At 42.3% G+C, this 24,808-nt stretch overlaps 2 long non-coding RNA genes across 2 annotated transcripts in view; one reads left to right on the top strand and one right to left on the bottom strand.

Annotated features, from left to right (window-relative positions):
• Positions 1-1,595: 1,595 nt before the first annotated feature.
• LOC122466802 lies at positions 1,596-6,320 on the bottom strand. Its single transcript, XR_006292631.1, has 3 exons — positions 6,228-6,320; positions 4,979-5,130; positions 1,596-2,036 (listed from the first exon to the last, which is right to left on the bottom strand). It is a non-coding gene; the product is annotated as an uncharacterized LOC122466802 (long non-coding RNA).
• Positions 6,321-7,562: 1,242 nt separating this feature from the next.
• LOC122466803 overlaps positions 7,563-24,808 on the top strand; it is a 45,701-nt gene continuing 28,455 nt past the window's right edge. Inside the window, exon 1 of the long non-coding RNA XR_006292633.1 lies at positions 7,563-8,157. This is a non-coding gene — a long non-coding RNA (uncharacterized LOC122466803). The remainder of the gene's footprint in view (positions 8,158-24,808) is intronic.

Below are 24,808 nucleotides of genomic sequence, written 5' to 3' on the forward strand. Positions count from 1 at the left end.
ACAGCACTGTAATTGTTTCATCTTTATGCTTCTGGATAGTAAGAGTGTGCATGGCAGTGCCCATATTTTTAAAATTAGAGACTAATTTCAAGTTTACAAAGTTTGCTGTCTGCACTAGTGCTGTCATTTCAAAAATAAGGACCCAATTCTATTTTACTTAAATATTTTTTTTAAAAAATTTTGTGTAACAGAAACTAGGGGATCCATATTGCTGTGTTCACCCACTGCCTCTCTCTCTCCCAACTGTCAAGTGTCAAAGAAAATCAATCAGAATGAAATTACATAGCAATGATCTTCTGTTCATTGGTACATTCTGGGGTTTTATTATTTTTGTTTTCTGTTTGTTTTTTTGGTTCATATGCATTGAAACATGTTCCCCATTCTATATTGCCCCTACTCCTCATGATGGTCACACTTCCATATACACAAATGTTGACAGTGGCTCAAATTATTATTGCCATATTTTCGGTTTGCTCCTCATTGCAGGCTTTCTCTTGATTTCAGGAGAGTGGCAAATACAGTGGGCTGAGGAGCTTTTACAAGGAAGATTAGAGGGGTTTCTTTCACCAGAGTTTGGAATCTCTTGTGACAGCTAACTACAGCTCTAATTTTCATGTGCACTGTCCCAGTCCTCTAACAGATTGCATTTCCCTCACCCTTTCGCTCTCTATTATTAATTCTTCACCTTTAAAGAGATTAATACCTTTCAAGAAATGGACTTGTGTGCTGATTCAACTATTCTGAGTGTTAATATATGGAGCCCACAGCAGTTTGAGATCTACCACTTGATGGACCCTGATGTACAGCCACAGTTATCTCAGGTTTTCATGGTTTGTGTAACTTAAAACTTGTGGAACTTGTGTACGAAGGTGCTGCTAGTAGGATGAAATCAATTGTTCTAGGAGTTCAGGGAACTATAGGGTAGTTTTAGATTAATCCAGCCTGACAACTGTACTTGTCACTCGTGAAAGGCAGACCACAATGCCTGGGTTTCTTGCCAGCAGAAAAGTTTTCAATGGCCTAGCTGAGGACGGTCATAAATATAAGGTGTGATAACAGGGAATAGCTGAGATAAGAGACAACAAAAGTAGGAGGAATTGTTTTAAAATGGTCTGTAAAAAGGAAGAAAAAGGTGCCAGTTGTCAGCTCATTTTCTTATTGCTCTATACTATGAGCTTAAAAATATCTCCATATGATCTTCAGAACTAAAGAAGTATTTCAAATTTCTGTCACTCAAGTCTACCAAGTATGCATTAGCTATAAATCTTCATCCTTAAATGTACACATGCAATTATCTTTGAGAGATCTGGCTTCCATTAAAATGACAATTGCCGTTCTTGCCCCCACTTTAGTTTGTATAAAAATAATGTTTATATATGTATAAAAAAACAACTGTCATTTGATAGGTAACACAGACATTTATGCTGTTATTACATTAAATTTCATGCTTTATATAGCCTTATATTCTTAGTAAAGTAATTTTACCTTACAAGTATTTAACAATTCTAGAAATGTGAAAAGTTATGCTGCTATAACTTGAAATTTGACACTGTTAGGAATGCTCTTTACTTGCATAGGGCAAATTCAGGGATGCTCTCTGTGTATCTAAAAGGAGTCTATGGTATTGTAGCTTAGAGATCGACCCTTTCCCCACTCAGTGTGTCCTATGCTATAAAAACTTAGACTTCCTCACTATATTAGACCTCCTTACTTAGAACTACACCCTCTTACTTTTGTCTAACCATACTTTACACATGTACTCGGAGGGCTGGTCTAAACTAGGATAGAAGTTAGCTAATATATTTTAACTAACATGTTTTAAAATGGCCATGTGGATAGGGCAAGAGTCATCCTAACATATGTTAGCTGGTTGAGGTGAAACCTAGGCATTGTAGACTCTGGTCCAGAACTCTCCCATTCTGGCCTGCCTCCTTTCTTCTATTACATGCCCTGTTACAGAGGTACAGAGCAGGTTGTAGACTTTGCACCAACTGGGAGAATCCTCAAAGAGATTGTTTAGGTCCTTTTGTGTCACTCTGAAACTAAAAAGTGAAAAATGTCAGGACCCAAACCTTTTAGCAAAATCTGGAGAAAATATAATGTAAGTAATTTTTAAACAATAGAGATGGGTTTGCACTACCTCCAAAATGTTTGGGAGTGTAGCACTAGCTGTTTGTGCACATCCCCTAAATATTCTCTTTGTGTACATTTTTTGGGAAGGGGCATGAGGCATTGAAGCAAGAAAGCAGGCTTCAACCCTATACTAGCTGAAGCCTTTTTACCTAGTCATCCAATGGAAGAAAACTCTCTTGCTCGCTGTAATGTAACAAGAGTAAAAAAAATAATGTTGTCTCTTTTTCCTAAGATTGCACTGGGAGTTTTATTAGGAACACTACATTATCCCTAAAACTATTCTCTCTCTCTCTCTCTCTCTCACACACACACACTATAGAACTTCTGCCTAAAACTTGAAGTCTGTGTCCTGCTTGGATTCTGATATAGTTTTTTAAAAAACAATATCCATATTCTCATACCTACTATTATTATGTAGGAATCCTGTTCATATGGGAATCCAAGAGACATGCTAAATTATATAGTGGGTACCTGTAGCGAGGTGATGTGGTCCCCCGCCGCCCCAGAGAGGGACGAGTCCCTCCGGACACCAAAGTAGGGGGAACCAGCGAGCCTCCAGAGGTCAAGGCACAGGTCAGGAAGTATAAAAGCCCAACCCCAGAGCTCATTGGAGGAGCAGCTGCTGGAGATGCCAGACGCCTGCGGCCTAGCTTCAACCAGCAGCAGACCCAAAGACTGGCCCTCCTGACCAACGCCTGACTTTGACCAGAGCCCGGAGGAACTGTCAAACCTGCCCCTCACCAGTTACCCAAAGAAGCTGCCAAGCCTACCCCTTGCCAGTTACCCTGAGGAGCCCATGTTGCTTGACCCCCCCACCCCCCCGGAGGACACCGTCTGGACCTAGGTACCTCTAGGGTGGGAGTTAGGAAGCAGCCTGGGGGCAGCCAACCCTAGTCTGGCTGTAGCACTGCCAGAGCCCATGTCCATGTGTTGCAGCCAGGATCCCCACTGACTCAGCAGCCGGCCTTCTGCCACTGCTAGGGCCCCGGGCTGGGACACAGTGGAGTGGGTGGGCCTGCGTCCCCTCTGCCACCCAACTCGCGGGTGGCAGTCTCCCCCTCTCCCAGGCCCCTATGAGCTGAGAGCCTGGGCTGGTTGTTTACCTGCCTTTGCTCAGTCCTGCCTGAGGGCCTGAGCCATTGACTCTCTGCTGCCCCGCCCTGACTTACAGTGTACTGGTAAAAAGTAGCCACCAGTACTGGCCCGTACTGCTGACGTTAAAGTGCTGCCCCTTTTGCGCCCCCATCGGCGGCCCTGCTGGTAGGGACCCCTGGTTACTTTCACCCCTGGTTTTGCTGGAACTAAAAACTGAAGTAAAGAAATTCTGCTTGAAAGTAGGGCCTGATTTTTTATCCCATTTCAAGTGATGTATGAAAGTGATGTAACAGAATGCAGGATCAGGCTTATACTCCTTCAATCCAGCTGAAACTATATTGCACTGGAAATCTCCTAGGAAAGTCTGATCCTGTGAGATACACAGGCCTTTGTCCAGATTGAAAAGGACCGGAAACACATCTGAATTGAACCAAACTTCTACACTTTGGAGTTTTACCTGTGACTAGTTTTATTGTTATCCGTAGATAGGGTTGTTACCTGAAGGTAGAGTTCTATGTGTGTGGTTGGGGAGGGAGCCATGTTTGTACCTCATGTGCACAGATTAAGAATCCTGAATAATTTCATATTGCTGAATTACTTAGTGACTCCTTTATGATTGCCCTTGCCATGTAAATAGTGGCAACATCAATTCTCCTTCTGAGAGATAAGTGGGCCCATCTAAAGGGGTCTAAAAGAGTCTCAGGAGGTCTAGGTTGTTAGTGTAACTCCTCTTTATAATTTACTCCCCTTTAAAAATCATTTCTGAATTCAGCCTACTATTTGTGAATTGTGTTCAGGTCCTGAGACAGAAGGTGCTACAGAAGTGGAAAGATATATTATTTTTATTGTGGCAACACCCAGAGGCCCTGATAAGACACTGCAGCTCCATGATGTAGGCAGTGTATACCAAACTTCTGATTAAATTACGCATAAGAAGCCAGCTGGGAAGTCTAACGATAGTGCCACTTGTTATCATCCTGGGAGCAGAGGCTCCATCCAGCTCATTCCCTTTCAGCCAAACTGGCATGGTGCTAGAAACTCTCATCGTAATCGCTGGGAAGGGAAAGAGATTTGTTCCACTAAAACTAAGGCGTCTATCACGTACTTTGGGGAAATGGTCACTTCTGCCCTAAAGGTAGTGGGGACATGATAGGCCATACTGCATGTATGTCACTCCTGCCAGAGGGCTAGAACAGCAACATGTCAGACAGGTGCCTTTCTCAGCGGGAGGGAGTGCTTCAAGGAGAGACTGGCACTTGTTCATACACTTAAGATAGGAGCTCATCTTTTACTGCTATGGACTGAAGATTTGCTTGTTCCCTCTTATATTTGTTGGCATGGGGAGAGCCAGCTATTGAGAGGCAAGTTCACAGCGAAATCAGCAGATGGCTGTGATTTGGGCCGTGCAGGGGGCGGGTCTCAATGCTGGATAAGAGTTGAGCAGCCAAAAAATAATCAAATCAAATCACACACAGGTCTCAGCAGAATGAAGCCTCCCCTGCTTTCCCCCCCTTAATCTCTGAGCATTTAGCAATAATATATTGGCTTTATGAAAAAAAAATCAACAATTTGAGATGACACGCTTGGCAAGTGTTCCTTAAAACTGCATGAGAAAGTTGGCCTCTAACACAACGCGCTGCCAGCTGGAACAAGTCAGTTTCATTGCAAATTGGGAATTCCAGCTCATTGCAAGAAGAAACTCAAGAGTTGTGCCGTCTCGGTCTCCAGAGAAGAAATCAAGTGTATTGACCTTGTGCTGCTGACCATGCCCACTGGAGCGGCTGATCCTAGTGCTCCTGGAGGATGAAAGCTCTGTTCCCAGTTTGAAGGACACACTGTGTGTTTGATATAGAGGCGGGCTAGAAGACACAGTTAGTCAACTTAGCTGGTGAAAGCAGATTCCTGCTGAGATAAAAATATGAAGAATATCAGATAAAAAGCATATTTAAAAACTGCTGTGTTTGAGACAAAATTGTTTAGTGCTTGGTCTTTAACCACAGTTCAGCTTTAAACTGAGCTGTCTCCGAGGGCAAATCGCTGTGAGGGAGAGCTGTCCCTCCAAGACAGGGTTGACATTTTTGGCATGGTAGTCGGGAGAAGTTTGCATTGGCACCCTCTGAATTGTAACTCAACTCTGGATAAACAAAGTGCTTCAGCTTCCAAAGTAGACAGACCCTTAAACGTCATAAACATAAGCATTCATCCCCTCTCCCCACATACCCCGCCCATGAAAAAAGTGCGTGTGTGTGTGTGTGTGTGTGTGTAAACATTAAACACACTCTAAAAGCAAAACCTGCTCTCCTCACAAACATGATTAAACATAGTAATTATGCCATGAAGCATGTACCTGTAAATTCAGCTTAGAAAAATTTTCAGCAGCAGCAAACCTAATAAACTAGGTTTCAGAGTAGCAGCCGTGTTAGTCTGTATCTGCAAAAAGAAAAGGAGTACTTGTGGCACCTTAGAGACTAACAAATTTATTTGAGCATAAGCTTTCGTGAGCTACAGCTCACTTCATCGGATGCCAAAAGCTTATGGCATCCGATGAAGTGAACTGTAGCTCACGAAAGCTTATGCTCAAATAAATTTGTTAGTCTCTAAGGTGCCACAAGTACTCCTTTTCTTTTTGCTAATAAACTAGAACACACATACCATATAAAGTCAGTCTTCTTTAAAAGGCCTAGTGAAAAATGGCACCCTGCTCCTATGAAATCCATTGCAACCCTTTCAGTAATATTTTGTAACTATTTGGTAATAGTTTTGGTAAGTATTTCAATATATTTTTAATTTTAAAAAATAATGAAAAGAGGGTTATTTTTGAGAAAACAAAAAATGGGTCCATTTTGAAGCCTTCCAATGAAAACAATTTTTATTTTTTCAAATTTTTCATGAAACTACTTCCCCCCTCCCCTCCCACCCAATCAGTTCTAGTTATCAGCATGTATAATGTGCAGTGTGGATAAGCTAATATGAGAAACTTGTCTATGAAAATACTCAACAATTTTTCTTCAGCTTGGCTTGTTTATAGCTCTCCTTGAAATGTGGGTAACCCATTTTCGGGAATGCATTTTTTCCAGATTTTCTTAGAAGATTATCATTTACTTGTGTCCACTGAAAAGGTATGAGATATATGTATCATGCAGTCTTCAAGCTTCGCTTAAGTCTCAATTAGATCTACAAAACAAATCAAGTTTGATAAACAGTTCAGTGGTTTTACCATTTTGTTTCTCATAGAAACATAAACTTATGTTTATGCAATATATATGTGTTTGTCTATATGTATATATGTTAATAGCTCGCTCTAATATAGTACTTCTCATGAATAGATCTTAAAGCTCTTTACCAAGGAGGTAAGTAGCATTATCTCCATATTACAGATGGGAAACTGCAGTACGGAAAAGTAGGGGGGGGGTGTGTGTATGTGTGTGTGCACATACATGATATAGGCCAGGCTGGTATCGCCTATGTATGTATATTCCAGTTTTAATGTTTTTTATGTGTGAGTACACATACCAGAAAAAAAAACATTAAACTTGAATAAATTTTTAAAATATCAGCAGTTCAAGGAACAAGCCATTAAAGGACCATTACAGTTTTAAAAACCTAAATATTAGAAAAGTAGGTACATTTAGAAATGTCCATAATGTTTTAAATAATATTTACGGGTAGATCTATGTGAGCCCATACAGCGGTCTCAAGTTTTGTTGAGGGCTATAAGGAGCTCTCTAGCTCTCCCCTGGTTTTGAACTGTTTTTGAGTGATGATGTTTGGGCAACATCTGGGAATCATAGAAATGTAGGACTGGAAGGGACCTTGGTAGGTCATCTAGTCCAGTCCCTTGAACTGAGACATTACTAAGTATTATCCAGTTTGCTCCAGACAGCCTACTAAAGTTCAAATCTGTATGAGATCAGATCTGTGAAATGTTCTGGATCAATTTATTTTGGTGAGATTGGGTTGGAGAATTCATAACCAAGTTTGTAATCAAAAGGTTGTTTCTACATTTCCCATTAAGACACTAGAACCTCTCCTAAAGAAAGATAAATAGGTAGTAGTGAATAATAGAAAATATAAATTATTCTTAGGCTTCTGGGCCTATCACATCAAGTGAAATGAAGACCTCAGAATTGTGTTTTTCCCCTTTAGTTACTGTGATGGGGTGTGCTAGGCCCTTTGAGGCCCCCTGCTGGTGGCCTTGTTGTCCTACCACACCCTGCCCCAGAAAAGGAGCAGTGAAGGTAGGTCCTCCAGGCCTGCCTAGAAAGGCTGCAGGGAAGTAGCCAATTAGAGTGCAGCAGACTCAGTTAAAAGGAGCTGCAGGGCCTAAGCAGGTCAGTTTCTGGGTGGGATCAGAAGAATGAAGAAGGGTTAGAGGATTGTGAAACTCTCCAGGTGAGGAGGCCTGGGAGACACCCTGCTCAAGCAGGGGACTGACAGAGAGAACCCAAATGCTTTAACCCTAGTGTAATGGATGAAGGTGATGGGACTGAGTGGGAAGCAGCAACTATAAGGAAAGCAGCATGAGACTGCTGTTTATAGGGTCCCTGGGTTGGGACCTGGAATAGTCAGTGGCTCCAGGTCATCTCACTATCAGTGAAGAAGTGGCCTAAGTCCTGAAGAGTAGACAGGACTGTTTGCTAGAAGCCAAAGATAAGGGGTTAGATTTAAAGAGGACCAAGAGGGGCTGAAGAAAGAAGGCACCCTCAGGAAGGAGGGCCTAAATCCAGCTTGAGCCAGTGAATTTGGGAGACTTTTGCTTGTGTTTATTTTGGACTTGTGTACCCTGGAAGGGGTTCACCATTTTAGACTGTGTGACTGAGCTGGAGGGCTGAGCCACTGAAGACTTGCCCAGCAAGGGCAACAGTGGCACTAGGAGCAGAGAAAAAGAATTCAGGTTTGCAGCCAGCCAACAGTAGGTGCTCACAAGAGGTGAGTGTCCCCCATTGCAGTTGTATATTGTATTATTCTAAATCTTCTGATCTATCCTTTTGTTTCCTTTCTCTCAAATCACCTTCTCCATTTTTCCTCCCCCTTCTCTTTCCTCTTCCTTCTCTAGGCTCCACTTTTGAATCAACCCTCCTGGCCATGGGTCTTATTTTTATAATCCTACTTTTTGTGCCAACTCCACTTAAGCTTTGTTTATTTGAAGAGCTTAATTAAGACTCATGAAATTTTCTGATTACTTTTCTTAAATAAAACATGAAAGCAAGAAGCAGTTATGAGTATGTAGCTTTTGAAACTGCAACCCACAGGCAATAAAACTAAAAAATCGGCTGTTGCCTTACCCCCACGCCACCCCAAAAGGAACAGCTGCACTTTTTATTGGTGATAGTACACAAGAGGTGGGCAAACTATGGCCCGCGGACCACATCCGGCCCACAGAACCATCCTGCCTGGCCCTTAAGCTCCCAGCCAGGGAGGCTAGCCCACACCTCATCCCCTGCTGTCCTCCCTTTCCCGCAGCCTCAGCTCACCGTGCCGCTAGCGCTCTGGGCAGCGGGGCTGTGAGCTCCTGCCGGGCAGCGCAGCTGTGAGAGCCACTGGCCTGCCCTGGTGCTCCACACTGCGCAGTGGCATGGCTGGCTCCAGCCGGGCAGCATGGCTGTCGGTCATAGACTCATAGATATTAAGGTCAGAAGGGACCATTATGATCACCTAGTCTGACCTCCTGCACAATGCAGGCCACAGAATCTCACCCAACCATTCCTGCAATAAACCTCTCACCTATGTCTGAACTATGATTTGAGGACTTCAATAGCTCAAAGACTTCAAGGTGCAGAGAATCCTCCAGCAAGTGACTCATGCCCCATGCTACAGAGGAAGATGAAAAAGCTCCAGGGCCTCTTCCAGTCTGCCCTGGAGCAAAATTCCTTCCCAACCCCAAATATGGCCATCAGCTGAACCCTGAGGATGTGGGCAAGATTCACCAGCCAGATACCCAGGAAAGAATTCTCTGTAGTAACTCAGATCCCACCCTATCTAGCGTCCCATCACTGGCCATTGGGCATATTTACCATGAATAGTTAAAGATCAATTAATTGCCAAAATCATGTTATCCCATCATACCATCTCCTCCATATACTTATTGAGTTTAATCTTGAAGCCAGATAAGTCTTTTGCCTCCACTATTTCCCTTGGAAGGCTATTCCAGAACTTCACTCCTCTGATGGTTAGAAACCTTCGTCTAATTTCAAGTCTAAACTTCCCGATGGCCAATTTATATCCATTTGTTCTTGTGTCCACATTTCAGAATAACAGCCGTGTTAGTCTGTATTCTAAGACTATTCTAAAAAGAAAAGGAGTACTTGTGGCACCTTAGAGACTAACCAATTTATTTAAGCATAAGCTTTCGTGAGCTACAGCTCACTTCATCAGATGCATACTGTGGAAAGTGTAGATCTTTCTATATACACACAAAGCATGAAAAAATACCTCCTCCCACCCCACTCTCCTGCTGGTAATAGCTTATCTAAAGTGACCACTCTCCTTACAATGTGTATGATAATCAAGGTGGACCATTTCCAGCACAAATCCAGGGTTTAACAAGAATGTCTGGGGGGGCGGGTAGGAAAAAACAAGGATAATGCATAATGACTTAGCCACTCCCAGTCTCTATTCAAGCCTAAGTTAATTGTATCAAATTTGCAAATGAATTCCAATTCAACAGTTACTACAGTACAGGCCTAACAAAGAAAATAACAGAACGCCACTAGCCGTCACCTTCAGCCCCCAACTAAAACCCCTCCAATGCATTATTAAGGATCTACAACCTATCCTGAAGGATGACCCAACACTCTCTCAAATCCTGGGAGACAGGCCAGTCCTTGCCTACAGACAGCCCCCCAACCTGAAGCAGATACTCACCAGCAACCACATACCACACAACAGAACCACTAACCCAGGAACCTATCCTTGCAACAAAGCCCGTTGCCAACTGTGCCCACATATCTATTCAGGGGACACCATCACAGGGCCTAATAACATCAGCCATGCTATCAGAGGCTCGTTCACCTGCACATCCACCAATTGATATATGCCATCATGTGCCAGCAATGCCCCTCTACCATGTACATTGGTCAAACTGGACAGTCTCTATGTAAAAGAATAAATGGACACAAATCAGATGTCAAGAATTATAACATTCATAAACCAGTCGGAGAACACTTCAATCTCTCTGGTCATGCGATTACAGACATGAAAGTTGCTATATTACAACAAAAAAACTTCAAATCCAGACTCCAGCGAGAAACTGTTGAATTGGAATTCATTTGCAAATTTGATACAAATTTGATAGTCTCTAAGGTGCCACGAGTACTCCTTTTCTTTTTGTGTCCACGTTGGTACTGAGCTAAATAATTCCTCTCCCTCTCCGGTATTTATCCCTCTGATATATTTATAGAGAGCAATCATATCTCCCCTCAACCTTCTTTTGGTTAGGCTAAACAAGCCAAGCTTCTTGAGTCTCCTTTCATAAGACAGGTTTTCCATTCCTCGGATCATCCTAGTAGCCCTTCTGTGTACCTGTTCCAGTTTGAATTCATCCTTCTTAAAATGGGAGACCAGAACTGCACACAGTATTCCAGATGTGGTCCCACCAGTGCCTTGTATAACGGTACCAACACCTCCTTATCTCTACTGGAAATACCTCGCCTGATACATCACAAGACCGCATTAGTTTTTTTGATGGCCGTATCACATTGGCAGCTCATAGTGATCCTGTGGTCAACCAATACTCCAAGGTGCTTCTCCTCCTCTGTTACTTCTAATTGATGTGTCCCCAGCTTATAACTAAAATTCTTGTTGTTAATCCCTAAATGCATGATCTTGCACTTTTCACTATTAAATTTCATCCTATTACTATTACTCCAGTTTACAAGGTCATCCAGATCCTCCTGTATGATATCCCGGTCCTTCTCTAAATTGGCAATACCTCCCAGCTTTATATCATCCACAAACTTTATTAGCACACTCCCACTTTTTGTACCAAGGTCAGTAATAAAATTGGTCCCAAAATCGATCCCTGAGGAACTCCACTGGTAACCTCCCTCCAGCCTGACAGTTCACCTTTCAGTGTGACCCGCTGTAGTCTCCCTTTTAACCAATTCCTTATCCACCTTTCAACTTTCATATTGATGCCCATCTTTTCCAATTTAACTAATAATTCCCCATGTGGCACTGTATCAAGCGCTTGACTGAAATCTAGATAAATTAGATCCACTGCGTTTCCTTTGTCTAAAAAAATCTGCTCCTTTCTCAAAGAAGGAGATCAGGTTGGTTTGGCATGCTCTACCTTTTGTAAAACCATGTTGTATTTTGTCCCATTTACCATTGACCTCAATGTCCTTAACTACTTTCTCCTTCAAAATTTTTTCCAAAACCTTGCATACTACAGATGTCAAACTAACAGGCCAGTAGTTACTTTGTTAATTAAGTTAAGTTAAATAAGTTAATTAAGTAGTTAATTAAACTCTTTAAATAAACACTTTTTTTCCCTTTCTTAAAAATAGAAACTATGTTAGCAATTCTCCAGTCATACGGTACAACCCCTGAGTTTACAGATTCATTAAAAATGCTTGCTAATGGGCTTGCAATTTCATGTGCCAATTCCTTTAATATTCTTGGATGAAGATGATCTGGGCCCCCCGATTTAGTCCCATTAAGCTGTTCAAGTTTCTCTTCTACCTCAGATATGGCAATATCTACCTCCATATCCTCATTCCCATTTGTCATGCTACCATTATCCCTAAAATCCTCATTAGCCTTATTAAAGACTGGGCAAAGTATTTGTTTAGATATTGGGCCATGCCTAGATTATCCTTAACCTCCACTCCACCCTCAGTGTTTAGCAGTCCCACTTCTTCTTTCATTGTTTTCTTCTTATTTATATGGCTTTAGAACCTTTTACTATTGGTTTTGCAAGGTCCAATTCTACTTGACTTTTAGCCTTTCTCACTTTATCCCTATGTGTTCTGACCTCAATAAGGTAGCTTTCCTTGCTGGTCCCTCCCATCTTCCACTCCCTGTATGCTTTCTGCATTTTCTTAATCACCTCTCTGAGATGCTTGGTCTACAACTCCTGCCTATGAATTTTTTCCCCTTTCTTGCGATGCAGGCTTCTGATAGCTTCTGCAGCTTTGACTTGAAGTAATTCCAGGCCTCCTTTGCCTTTAGATCCATAAGTTCTTCAGTTGAATCCACTTCCCTAACTAATTTCCTTAATTTTTAAAAGCCCTTTTGAAACCAAAAACCCTAGTCGCAGATTTTTTTTTTGTTTGTTTTTTATCCTTCCATTCAGTTTGAACTGAATTAGCTCATGATCATTTGAACTAAGGTTGTCCCCAACAACCATTTCTTCTATGAGGTCCTCACTACTCACCAAAACCAAATCTAAAATGGCATCCCCTCTTGTTGGTTCAGCAACTACTTGAAGGAATCCATCAGCTATCACATCCAGGAAAATCTGAGCCCTATTATTACTAGCACTTGTCCTCCAGTCTATATCTGGAAAGTTAAAGTCTCCCATGATCACACAATTCCCATTAGTATTTACTTCATTGAAAACATTAAAGAGGTCTCTATCCTTATCCAAATCGGATCCTGGCGGTCTATAGCACACCGCAAGCACTATCCCAGGGGAGGCTCTAGTAGCTTACTTCCCCAGTGTGATTTTTGCCCAGACAGACTCTGTCTTATCCATTCCATCTCTTCTTATTTCTTTACGTTCTACTTCATCATTGATATACAGTGTTACTCTACCACCATTGCCTTTGTTTCTGTCTTTCCTAAACAGCACATACCCTTTAATAGCTGTAGTCCAGTCATGACTACTATTCCACCATGTTTCTGTTATCCCTATAATATCTGGTTTCACTTCCTGCACCAGTAGCTCTAGTTCCTCCATTTTGTTAACTAGGCTCCTCGCATCAGTGTACAAACATCTTAATTTTTGCTGTTTGGCCTCGCTCACATTCTTTACCTGATTAGGCACAGACATTCTACCACCAGTATGACCTATTAGACTAGTATCCACACTGCCCTTCCTCCTTATGTCCATTCTCCTACCCACGGCTGTATCCTTTCTTACTTTTTCTTCCCTCTCAATGCTAAAATCCGGTTAAGAGGTTACCTGGACATCTCCCAATCATCTCCCTCAAATTTCTAGTTTAAAGCTCTCTTAATCAGTTGTGCCAGCCTCCATCCTAGAAGAAGTCCATCCCGAGAGAACTGTCCTCTGTCCATGAATGCTTCCCAGTGGTCATACATCCCAAAGCCAGTCCTGGCGCTCTGAGCGGCATGGTAAGGGAGCGGGGGGATTCAATCAGGGGCAGGGGGTTCCAGGGGGCAGTCAGGGGACAGGGAGCAGGGGGTGGTTGGATAGGCGTGGGAGTCCTGGGGGGCCTGTCAGGGGTGGGGGTGTGGATAGGGGTTGGGGCAGTCAGGGGACAGGGAGCAGGGGGGGTTGGATAGGGGGTGGGGTCCCGGGGGTGGTTAGGGGTGGGAGGTCCTGGAAGAGGGAAGTCAGGGGACAAGGATCAGGATGGGTTGGATGCGTTGGGTGTTCTGAGAGGGGCAGTCGGATGCGGGCAGTGGGGGGGGCAGATAGGGGGCAGGGTCCGGGCTGTTTGAGGAGGCACAGCTTTCCCTATCTGGCCCTCCATACAGTTTTGGAACCCTCAGGCCAAAATTTGCCCACCCCTGCAATACGCCTATAAATTACAAGTTTGCAAAGTCCTATTTCTGGATAGTCAATAGCTCACCCAAAGTATGTACAGAATACTGATGAGACTGTTGTATCTGGCCTAGCTTCTCTCAGCACAGAACACAAGGAGTAGGGAAGGAAAAGTTATTCTTAGTCACCTTTTTCTCTCAGGGCTGGCCTACGGCTGATTTGGATCACCAAAGGCTGTTCTAAGACCAGCTAGTGGAACAGTCCCCTGGAGGCTATTCTGCAAACCAAAGATTGCTAGAGCACAAGTCACTGCCTCTGATATACAATCCATTCTGGTGGGCCTGGGAGTGATTTAGAGGTGGCTAAACCACTTTGAGATTTCCCTGCAGCAGTGGGATTCTCACTCATCCCATTAGGGCAGCTTTCTGGCTATTTTTTGTATTCATCAGCATGTAAAACTGTATATAATGCCATACATTAAGTGGGCACATTATACTCCTAAAGTATCTTCTAGCAAAAAAACAAACAAAAAACCCCCACAAATTGACATTATGGAATGTAATCTTGAAATTGAGCACTGGAATTATGTGCACAAATCTTCATAACAAAAAGTGAATGGGAGAATTACCCATAAAAATCCCATTAACCATTAACAGTGTATGCCTGTAACTACCACTTTGCAAATGGCTCCTGTAATAAGAAGGGAGTAATAGGATAGCACTGGTAATCAGACTTGATGGAAGCATTGGTAATCAGTTTCCCTAGTAAGCTTTTGTAAGGAATATTTGCACATATGTTCTGGTATAAAATGTGAGGACATTGTGACATTGGTACAGTCCCTATTGTAGGAATGTGCTACATTGGTGCTATGCACTTATTTGGCTAGTTTCCATTTATCTTCATCCAAAAAGGCTTCCATGGGGGAGGGGGCGGGAGTTTACAGTGAAGCAATGCATGGAGACGTACTAAAAAGTCACCATGGCATCTTTAGAAGAAAGAACTAGTTTCTTAGTTCTATGGAGCTTTTAGGCAGACTTTCCATGCCTTTGGTGAACTGCAGGTAAGACCTTATACATGGTGGGCTGAGTGGAGGGGAATAAGAAAGACAGGGTGTTCTTCTGAGTTTGGCACTCAGTGTAGACATGTTTATTTGATTTGGTTTCATGTCAGCATTAAGGGGCTGTTAATGGGACTCTAAGGATAATTAGTTTGGGCAGAAATTAGCCATAAAAATCAGTTAGCTTTTAAATGTCAAGTTATATTTATAGAAATTGTAGCTTTAAATTTCACTCAGCTGACAGTATCCTTTAGATTGACAAGTGAGAGGATGATCTTGCATTCAATAATCCTATATGTTTAAGGTGTTTCTTTAATGGTTTGTGTTGCAATTTTAAAAAATAGAAGGCCTATGCATGTGCTTAGGCTTGCTAGGGTATTTCAAACTTGATTTCTGAGATTGCTGACAGCTTCTGAAAGATTTAGGAACTGGCAGCAGGAAACATTCCCATAGAATCTATACTGTGAACTTTTTCTGGAAAAACAGCATCATTTAGCAGGCAATATATCTGCAATAAAAATACAGTTATGCAATAATAGTTCATTAATATGGTAAATCATAACATGGTTTTTTCTATTAAATGTAAAAAGGAACCTATAGAAGGAATGAACTCCTACTCAGCCAGTTCTTGGGTTTTTGAAGGGGGATTTTTTTATACGTACCTTTGAAATAGCTATTTTGATTTCTACAGAAGATAACATTTGCTCATGACATTTTTATTCCTGCATAAACAGATTTCCATTTTGGCTAAGGTTAATACAGTAGGAATTTATTCTGACTTTTGGATATGCTATGATACTGCTAGAGCACTTTGTTTGGTATGTAACTGCTAATTTATCCTTTATGCCTTTACGATCTTGTCAGTGCCTCATGTCTCCCTTAGTTTTTCTAATCTAAAATAATCCCAGTGAAATCCTTTGATTGTCTGTTTGGACCTGATCCACTTCTAAAGCAAGAATGTAATGGGCTTTATGGCACTTACTTGGAAGTAATTTATCCAGCAGAGTGACTATAGATACTTGTTTTAATAAGAATATGCTTTATGGTAAGTGGGGACTGCTATTTAATTAGCCAAAAGGAAAGTAGTTCATGATACAATCTGTTCCTATCATCTTGGACATTAAACAAAAAGTCAGACTAAGTTATTTATGTACATGCACTTTATTTGTAGTTGCTTTGTGCAACCTCTCTCCAGAACTTTACAGCATTGTCTGGGAGCAGGGTGGGGAGATGTGAACTTCTTATTTTAAAAAAAAATAAATTTAAACTGGTGTTTCACTTATTGCTGTTCATGTTGAGTGCATGCCCATTAAAAGCAGTTGACAGTAGGCAACTGTCCTGGGTAATATGCTTCTTTGGCAGTTTGCATCTTTCTGTTGTGGAAGACTAATGTAGGATACTGCAAATACTTTTTTTTTTTTTTTTTTAAATTTAATGTTGATCTTTTCCTTTGCCTTCTGTGGATAAACAAGACATATTTCTAAAGAGTAGAGATTAACATTCAGTGTTGTATATTCTAGGAATACAGCAGCATTTGGAAACCAAATGGAAATGCTCTGCCTTCAACTTCTCTAGCTGCACTGAGTATGTAGCCCTTTTTCCCCCTCCCCCATTCACTGGCCCAGTATGAGGTTGTTCAAGATAGGGGAAGTCTGCCTTGCGACTTCTTACACAACTTTGGGAAATAGGGTTGCCAGCTTTCTAATTGCACACAACCAAACACTGCTGCCCCGAGGCCCCGCCCCCATTCACTCCATCCCTCAGTCGCTCATTCTCCCCCACCCTCACTCACTTTCACCAGGCTGGGCCAGGAGGTTGGAGTGCAGGAGGGGGTGAGGGCTCTAGCTGGGGGATGCAGGCTCCAGAGTGGGGCCAGAAATCAGGGGACGGGACAGGCTCTCGGCTGGGCAGGGGGTTGGGATGCGGGAGGGAGTGCGGGTTCTGGATGGGGGTATGGGCTGTGGGGTGGGGCTAGGGTGAGGGGTTTGGGGTACAGGGCTCTGGGCTGGGGCTGAGGAGTTTGGAGTATGGGAGGGGGCTCAGGGCTGGGGTAAGGGGTGGGGGTGCAGGGTCTGGGAGGGGGTCCTGACCTGGGGCAGGGGTTTGGGATGCAGGAGGAGGTTCAGAGTGCAGGCTCCGGCCAGGTGGCACTTACCTCAGGCAGCTCAAGGTCAGCAGCACAGCAGGGCTAAGGCAGGCTCCCTGCCTGTGCTGGCTCTGTGCTGGTTTGGGAAGCAGCCAGTATGTCTGGCGCCTAGGCAGAGGCACAACCAGGCAGCTCTGCATGGTGTACACTGCCCACACCCACAGGCACCACCCCGCAGCTCCCATTTGCCACAATTCCCAGCCAATGGGAGCTGAGTATCCAGCGCTGGGGTCGGGGCAGCGCGCAGAGCTTCCCTGATTGCCCCTGCACCTATGGGCTGCAGGGACATGCTGGCCGCTTCCGGAAGCTGCAGGGAGCCTGCCTTAGCCCTTCTGTGCTGCTGACCAGACTTCAACGGCCTGGTCCGCCGTGCTGACTGGAGCTGCCAGGGTTCCTTTTTGACTGGACTGTCTGGTCAAAAACCAGACACTTGGCAACCCTATTGGGGAAACTGGGCCCGAGGCTCCTTTTGTGTGCTCTGTGTTGTGTCAGTTTGTGGTCACCTCATACAAAGCACCAGGAACAAAACTTTATTCTTTAAAGAACATAGAACAGAATTACTGTCCAGCAGCTCCTCTGTGCTTGCCTGCTCCGTGCTCCTAGCTCAGTCAGTGCTGAGACCTCTGTCCCCCCCCGCAAAAGCAGGAGGGTACATTTTGGCAGGAACCAGGAAGTTCTCTCAACATGCCGCAGTTTGTAGTCCACAACTTGTAGTTCCCAGGGCTGCTGCTGAAGCACACTGGACCTGTGGCTACAAGTATATGGAAAGACCTGGAAATTATGACTTCTTAACTGAAAAAATATGAAGGGTTGCGGTTTATGTAGATGCAACAACAAAACTGGAAAAGAAAAATGTGCAGACTCAAGGGCGTTCTGTTTACATACAGTAGTTCGAGTAATTAGTTATCAAGACCTACCCAATGAGATGCTTTCTTTTCCTTCAAATTTGTCTTGCCATTCAAGGGATTGATCCAAAGCCTCCCAACCACTTTGTCTGTAGAAATTCCTCAAAGGTCGTTTCACACAAGCAGTTTCTCAGGATCTCCATGAAGAGCTGTGATTTCATATACCGTTTGTAAGGTCATGGGAGCCCATCCAGCATTTTGTTTAAAACTGGATAATAAAGGCTTCACTGAGCTGAAAAGCTCCAGTATTTTCACTTCATTAAAGTAACATACACAAACGTTCAAGAAGAATTCCCGTGGTAACGAGTACACAGGCCCACGCTTTAGCATATTCAGTGAAAGGGAAAGAAAAATTAAGAAGGGACTTGTCTTACTGCCCAGTTCCCGATCTTATTCTACAATAATGTGAAGAGTGTTTTGATATAAGACACTGTGGAGTGTGTTCTGATTCCCTCTCCCACTCTCAAATATGTATAACCTGCTGGGTCATATGACCCTGATTGTTGCAGTGACCTAAAAGGCAAAACTGTGACATTAACCAAGCATGGCCCACATACAGCCAAAGAGAGATATTACACTAGGGAGTAAATCACAGCCTGTGAGGTACTTGGCACCTGTTTGAGTTACAGCTGTCTTGATACTGCAGGAGGAAGATGCAGCTGAGTAACTACAGGGATTTTTCTTGCTGAGGAACTCTGCCGACAACAAACAACTTCTCTTCACTTATGAATGATGCAAGTAAAAGCTAATGCTATGGGGATGCTCACTGGAGGTCTCTCATCCAAATACTAACCAGCCAACCCTGCTTAGCTTTTAAGATCATAGGACAAGGTGGTATGGCTGCAGGCCATAACTCTAATGAAACCCTGCTACAGTGGATAGCTTTTTCCTGGATGTCATTATGGCAATTGTTCCACTACGTCTGTTGTTTTTAATTCCTAAACCTAATATTTACCTCTGAGCATTCAACGTTATTTTGAATTTTATCTTGACAAATCACTAAGGGATCTATTCTTCTCTTTGTGCATGCATTTAACGCTCATTAATGTTCATGTGAGTTATGCACAGAGCTGAAAGCGTGCGGGAGCTCAGCTCCAGCAGGTTTTTCCAGAAGGACCTGGCCACCAACCTTTATTCTGAGCTTGAGTTACTTATGCTTTTGAACAAACACAAAGTTCTTCTGTCCAGCTGGAACAGACCATTGCTTCCTTCTGTCCTCTACTTTGACCTTCTGATCCACTGCATAGATCAGTCTGCAGCATTAAGGAAGTCCCCCTTTTCCTTTATCCACTTCCAGCAGTGGTTGCACATGCATACTGAGAATTCTAAGGGCCTGATTTAGCAAAGAACACCTTCAGGATCTGCATTATGGAAGCCTCATGCAGGGTGTTAAAGCAGTGAAATTCTGGCTTCATTTTGTGCTGAACCAGACTCTAAATTATGCCTCAAGTGCTTTTAATGGAAGGAAGGACGAGCTTGGGCATACTACAAACCATCTTGCCATTCTGAGATCTCTCTGCCAGTCTTTCAGTTTAACTTCCTGGAAATGCATTTACCTTTATCTTCATATGCTTGACAAATCACTAAGTACCCTGAATTGAGCTTATGCCACTCTTTCTTTAATAATAAAAAAAAACAAAAACAACCCAAACCACACACCTTTAAAGGAATTTTTAAATGTAGGGGCCCAGAGGTTAGTGATTCGGTGCTGTATTTGCTACTGTAGCTGGAGTCCAGAGGTTTAGCATGAAACTTTTGGGAAATGATGGTTTCCTGGGGTTTCGTCACCAACACTTTGACACTGTACAGTTTACTTTATCAAGCACTGACTGAAGCAATCTCAAAGAAAATGCAGGAAATGGAAGGGGCTATTTTGGAACTCTAAAATGCCTTTTCAGGGCAAGGTGCATCCTCTTCTGCCTGGAAGAAAGAAAATAAATCTCTTCCTAATAGAGAAGAGCTATAGAAAACAGAGCTTGAAATACCAATGTCTACATTAGAGATTTCTGGATATTGTCATGAAACAGTCAAGTAGTCTTTTCTGAGATTCCAAGTGGTTTGAGGCAGCACCTCTTTCTTCTTCAAAGCATTCTATTAGAGCTGGTCAAAAGATATCCAACTTCAAAATGTTTTGACAAAAAGAAGGGACACATATTTTCCTGTTTCTTTTTGTTTTGCTTTGTTTTTTTAGACCTGCTCTACTTTTTAGAAATGCCAGCACCAGCAATTACCATGTGAAAACGTAGAGTAAAACAGGTTTACCCCTCCTGGGGCCTAGTTTACTAACCGAAAAGTAATTCCAAAATAATACTACGTGAAACCTCTGCCTAAAACCAATAGTTTCATTAGTTATCCCACTATCCGCACTTCTGGGTGAAGCCATCTGATCACCCAGTTGAACAAAAATGCATGGCTGCATCCTCAAGGGAGAAGCTCCTTTTGGATATTGTCATTTCTACTTCTCTTCTGAGGTTCCAACCTGTTGAGGATGCAACTCTAATAGCTTCATGGTTTGTGACAATTCCTCATCCAGGGCTGACATGTAGCTAGCCCATAAGGACTGGAGGCAACTGGATAGCCTAGGGCCCTTCCTCTCATGGAGATCCTTATCAGCCAGTTGAAACCTAATCATGATCCCACTTTGTCAGCTTCAAGGTTCCTTCCTCACTCTGAACTCTAGGGTACAGATGTGGGGACCAGCATGAAAGACCCCTAAGCTTATTCTTACCAACTTAGGTTAAAAACTTCCTCAAGGTACAAACTTTGCCTTGTCCTTGAACCCTATGCTGCCACCACCAACCATGTTAAACAAAGAACAGGGAAAGAGCCCACTTGGAGACGTCTTCCCCCCCCCCCCCCCAAATATCCCCCCAAACCCTACACCCCCTTTCCTGGGGAAGGCTTGATAAAAATCCTCACCAATTTGCATAGGTGAACACAGACCCAAACCCTTGGATCTTAAGAACAATGAAAAAGCAATCAGGATCTTAAAAGAAGAATTTTTAATTAAAGAAAAAGTAAAAGAATCACTCTGTAAAATCAGGATGGTAAATACCTTACAGGGTAATCAGATTCAAAGCATAGAGAATCCCTCTAGGCAAAACCTTAAGTTATAAAAAGTCACAAAAACAGGAATATACATTCCATTCAGCACAACCTATTTTACCAGCCATTTAACAAAAGGAAATCTAATGCATTTCTAGCTAGATTACTCACTAACTTAACAGAAGTCCTGAAGAGCATTCCTGACCTGGTCCCGGCAAAAGCATCACACAGACCAACAGACCCTTTTTTGCCCCCTCCCCGCCCCCCCAGCTTTGAAAGTAACTTGTCTCCTCATTGGTCATTTTGGTCAGGTGCCAGCGAGGTTATCCTAGCTTCTTAACCCTTTACAGGTGAAAGGGTTTTGCCTCTGGCCAGGAGGGATTTTATAGTTCTGTATACAGAAAGCTGGTTACCCTTCCCTTTATATTTATGACAGTCAGCGTGGAAAACTGCTGCTCCTTCATGCACTGGCCTTTTTTCTAGGTCTGCAGTATGAGCTAGCTGCTGCTATTATGTTAGTGTTTCAGGATCTCTTCCATTCCTCTCCCCCACCCCATACCTCTTTGGCAAAGACAGTCTAAAAAGTTCCACTTCTCTAACACCATGTATAAGCAAATGGAGTTCCTGACCCACTGTACAATAATGCTACTTGAAACCCCTTCCTCTCCAGGCTTGGTTGCTCCTGGGATTCCTTCCCTCAAGACCTGTATGTCCCATCCCTAGCTCTTTCTCCCTGAGGTCTACTCCTTCTTTCCTTATATCTGAGCCAGCTGCTATAATACCTCTGGCCCTTGTATTAGTTTTGGTTCTAATAATGTCCAACGGTCTTAGATGCCAGGCTAATTTTCATTGTCACTTGAGGAAACTTTTAGACACACTAGAAATAACTATATATGTCACATTCAAACTCCTATCTATTTCCAGGTATGTCTAATTTTAAGCTAACATATTTATTCAAAGCATTATATACTGTAAATACAATGTAAAATCACATTTACAAACTTTTGTGCTTGACACAATTAAAACAAATAGAGTAATAGCTTCTAGTTATATTTGCATGATACCCTTTTGGCATTAAGCAAATTGGCAAGCATCATTTGCAATCTTATGTATTATCAATTCACTTTTTTAGGTACTGTAGTACATATGTCATATATACAGTACAGTACTATATTTTCATCCGTGAGTGATGCTAGCAAATTACACACTTTATTTTACTGTAACAAGAATAATTACCAGTTTTGCTAATTGGTGGCGTTAGCCATTTCTAAGGTTGTTACAATATCTTTGTTTCAAAATAGTTTTGAATTTGCTAGAGGCAGTTGACCATGCTTTAATCATTATGGCTAACAAACTGCCGCCCAAAACATGTCTACCTGCCTCTCCATGCCCTCGAGGACTGCCTTAATCATCTGTGCAATTATACCCCTTGAGAAATACAATGTTTGCTTAGATGCAAAGGAAGCTCACAAATCTGAGGTTGTTGAATAATCTATTATTGGACAACATGCCTTCATTACTTTGATGTCATTGTTCTTTTAAAAATAACCTCATAATATCAGATTTGTGAAAAGTTCTGGTTTAGGCTTGACAACATACAAACAGAAAACATAATTAAGTGCAGTACAGTGGAGAGAGATTTGATTGAGAGCTGTAGGCATTAATATAACTAATTGAAACAAAACTTGCTTCAATATGCAGTCTTTATTAAAATATCTTAAATGAACTAGTGATTAGGTTGTCCATGAAAGAAAACAATTGTGGATCTTTTGCAGTGTTGGAGTAGTATGAGATTGTGGGACTTGTGCAATTTCACTCTGCCACTCCAAAATAGCAGCAGGCTGATCTGTTTACAGTGCCTCATGAGGACTTCCACACTGTTTAAGAGACCTCAATGAAAAATGGGCCTGATATCCTCTTTAAAGACTCCAGAAGGCCTCTGGAGGCCACGAGAGGAGATAGTGAACTCACATTTATTGTTCTCAAAATGGTAGAAACAGTTAAACTAATCCAGTTAATTGGACATTGGCTCGGTGCTGATGATGGGAGAACCCCATGGAATACAGGTTTGGAACTCAGCAGAAGCCCTTAGTGGATTTACTGGGTCCCATTGACCAGGACAGGGGAATAAGCCTTCATATAGTTCCCAGAACATGACTTAGGCAGGGGAGGTTGGGCTGTTTGGCTTGTTTTCTGTAGCTATTAATTGTAGAATTGGGAGAACAGGCTGTCCAATCATCTCTTGAAGAGAGTCTGGTGCTAATTTGTAGGACTTCTGCAAGGGTTAACTGGCTAAAATTTGTTGGAGAGACAGGGTAGTTGAGGTGATATCTTTTATTGGACCAACTTCTGCTGATGAAAGACAAGTTTTTGACCTTACACAGAGCTCTTCAGTTAAGTGTTTTGGACACAAACACTATATACGGTATGTACTGTGAAAGATCATATCTGCATTTTTTCATACATGGATTGGAAAATTGAACTAAAAAGAAACTCAAGACAAACTTCACTTAGTCTCCATGAACAACCAGAGCCATCAATAAGTAGCTGGCTTGATCATTTAAGAGGTGAGCGTGTTGAGAATTTCATTTAGTGGAATGATGACTCCACTGCCCGTGCCATGCATCTGTTAGGCTGTTTTTTCTGCATATGCCTGTAAGATTGCCTAAATTCATTTCCCCTTCTTTGGTTTCTATTTTGGATTGTTTGATAAATATTATTTGAGTGGCTTGATATTGAGTGTCCTTTGAGCTCTTTACATACTCCCATTTTTGCTGGATTCAGAGTGTGTGTTCCTGTTCTGAGGCATGTTTATTCTATGTTAATATATTCCTCTAGAAGTTTTTGGCTAATAAATAGTTCCAGTTGGACTGGTTTGAGAGCAGTATGAAGAATTACCTTCTCTTGTGAGGTGAGAAACAAAACTGAGAAAAATGGCAAAGTAGTATGAACTGAGGTCTTCTGCATTTATAGCCTCTTTCTAACTGCTTTGGTATGTTGTTGTAACTTGCCTTTTTTCCCTCTTAAAATCTCTTCTGTACTACATTATAAATACATATAAAATGTTCGTAAATAAAACACATAATGTATGTTTGTTTTAGAAACCTAGGAGATAGTGAGTGTAGGAGGCTGGAAGGTGTTTTTGTTTTTGTTTTTTTTTTACAAGGGGGGGTATTATTTGCACTTTTTAATTTGGGTAAAATAAAAACATATGTTTTCCTGAGCCTTTACCAGGATAAATTTTCTTAACATTAGGCATTCCAGGATATACAGCCAACTCCTCCTGAGAGCCCACTGGATAGATCCATTCTGCTCTAGGGATATAGCTTCCTCCTTCCCTCATCCATCAACTCCTGCCTATGGCAGCAAATCAAAGAATCCTGGATGAAGCAAATCACAGTTTAAAAAGGAATTTGTCTCATCTCCTCAGTCTCATGACTGCTCAGGTCAAGAAATCTGGCTGGTAGAGAAGACTGAATTTCTTTTTCTTGGTACATCAGGGAAAAGGGCAATAAAAGGAGTGGATGGGGTATAATCATTAGGTGTTCTCCTGGGTGACAGCATCAACAGACTAGCCATAAGGAAAGGAACAGGAGTGTAAATTAGCTGTTTTCAGCAAATCAGGATCGTAGACCCGCTCAAATCTTGGTATGAGTCATTATAAGCAATTGCTAAATAAAGTCATCTGCCACTCCTCCTTCAAGCCATATTATTAATGCATCTAATAAGCCAGTCACTGTTTGTTATTCCCCAGTGTT

The sequence above is a fragment of the Chelonia mydas genome, chromosome 8, assembly GCF_015237465.2.
Source record: "Chelonia mydas isolate rCheMyd1 chromosome 8, rCheMyd1.pri.v2, whole genome shotgun sequence".
NCBI lineage: Eukaryota > Metazoa > Chordata > Testudines > Cheloniidae > Chelonia > Chelonia mydas.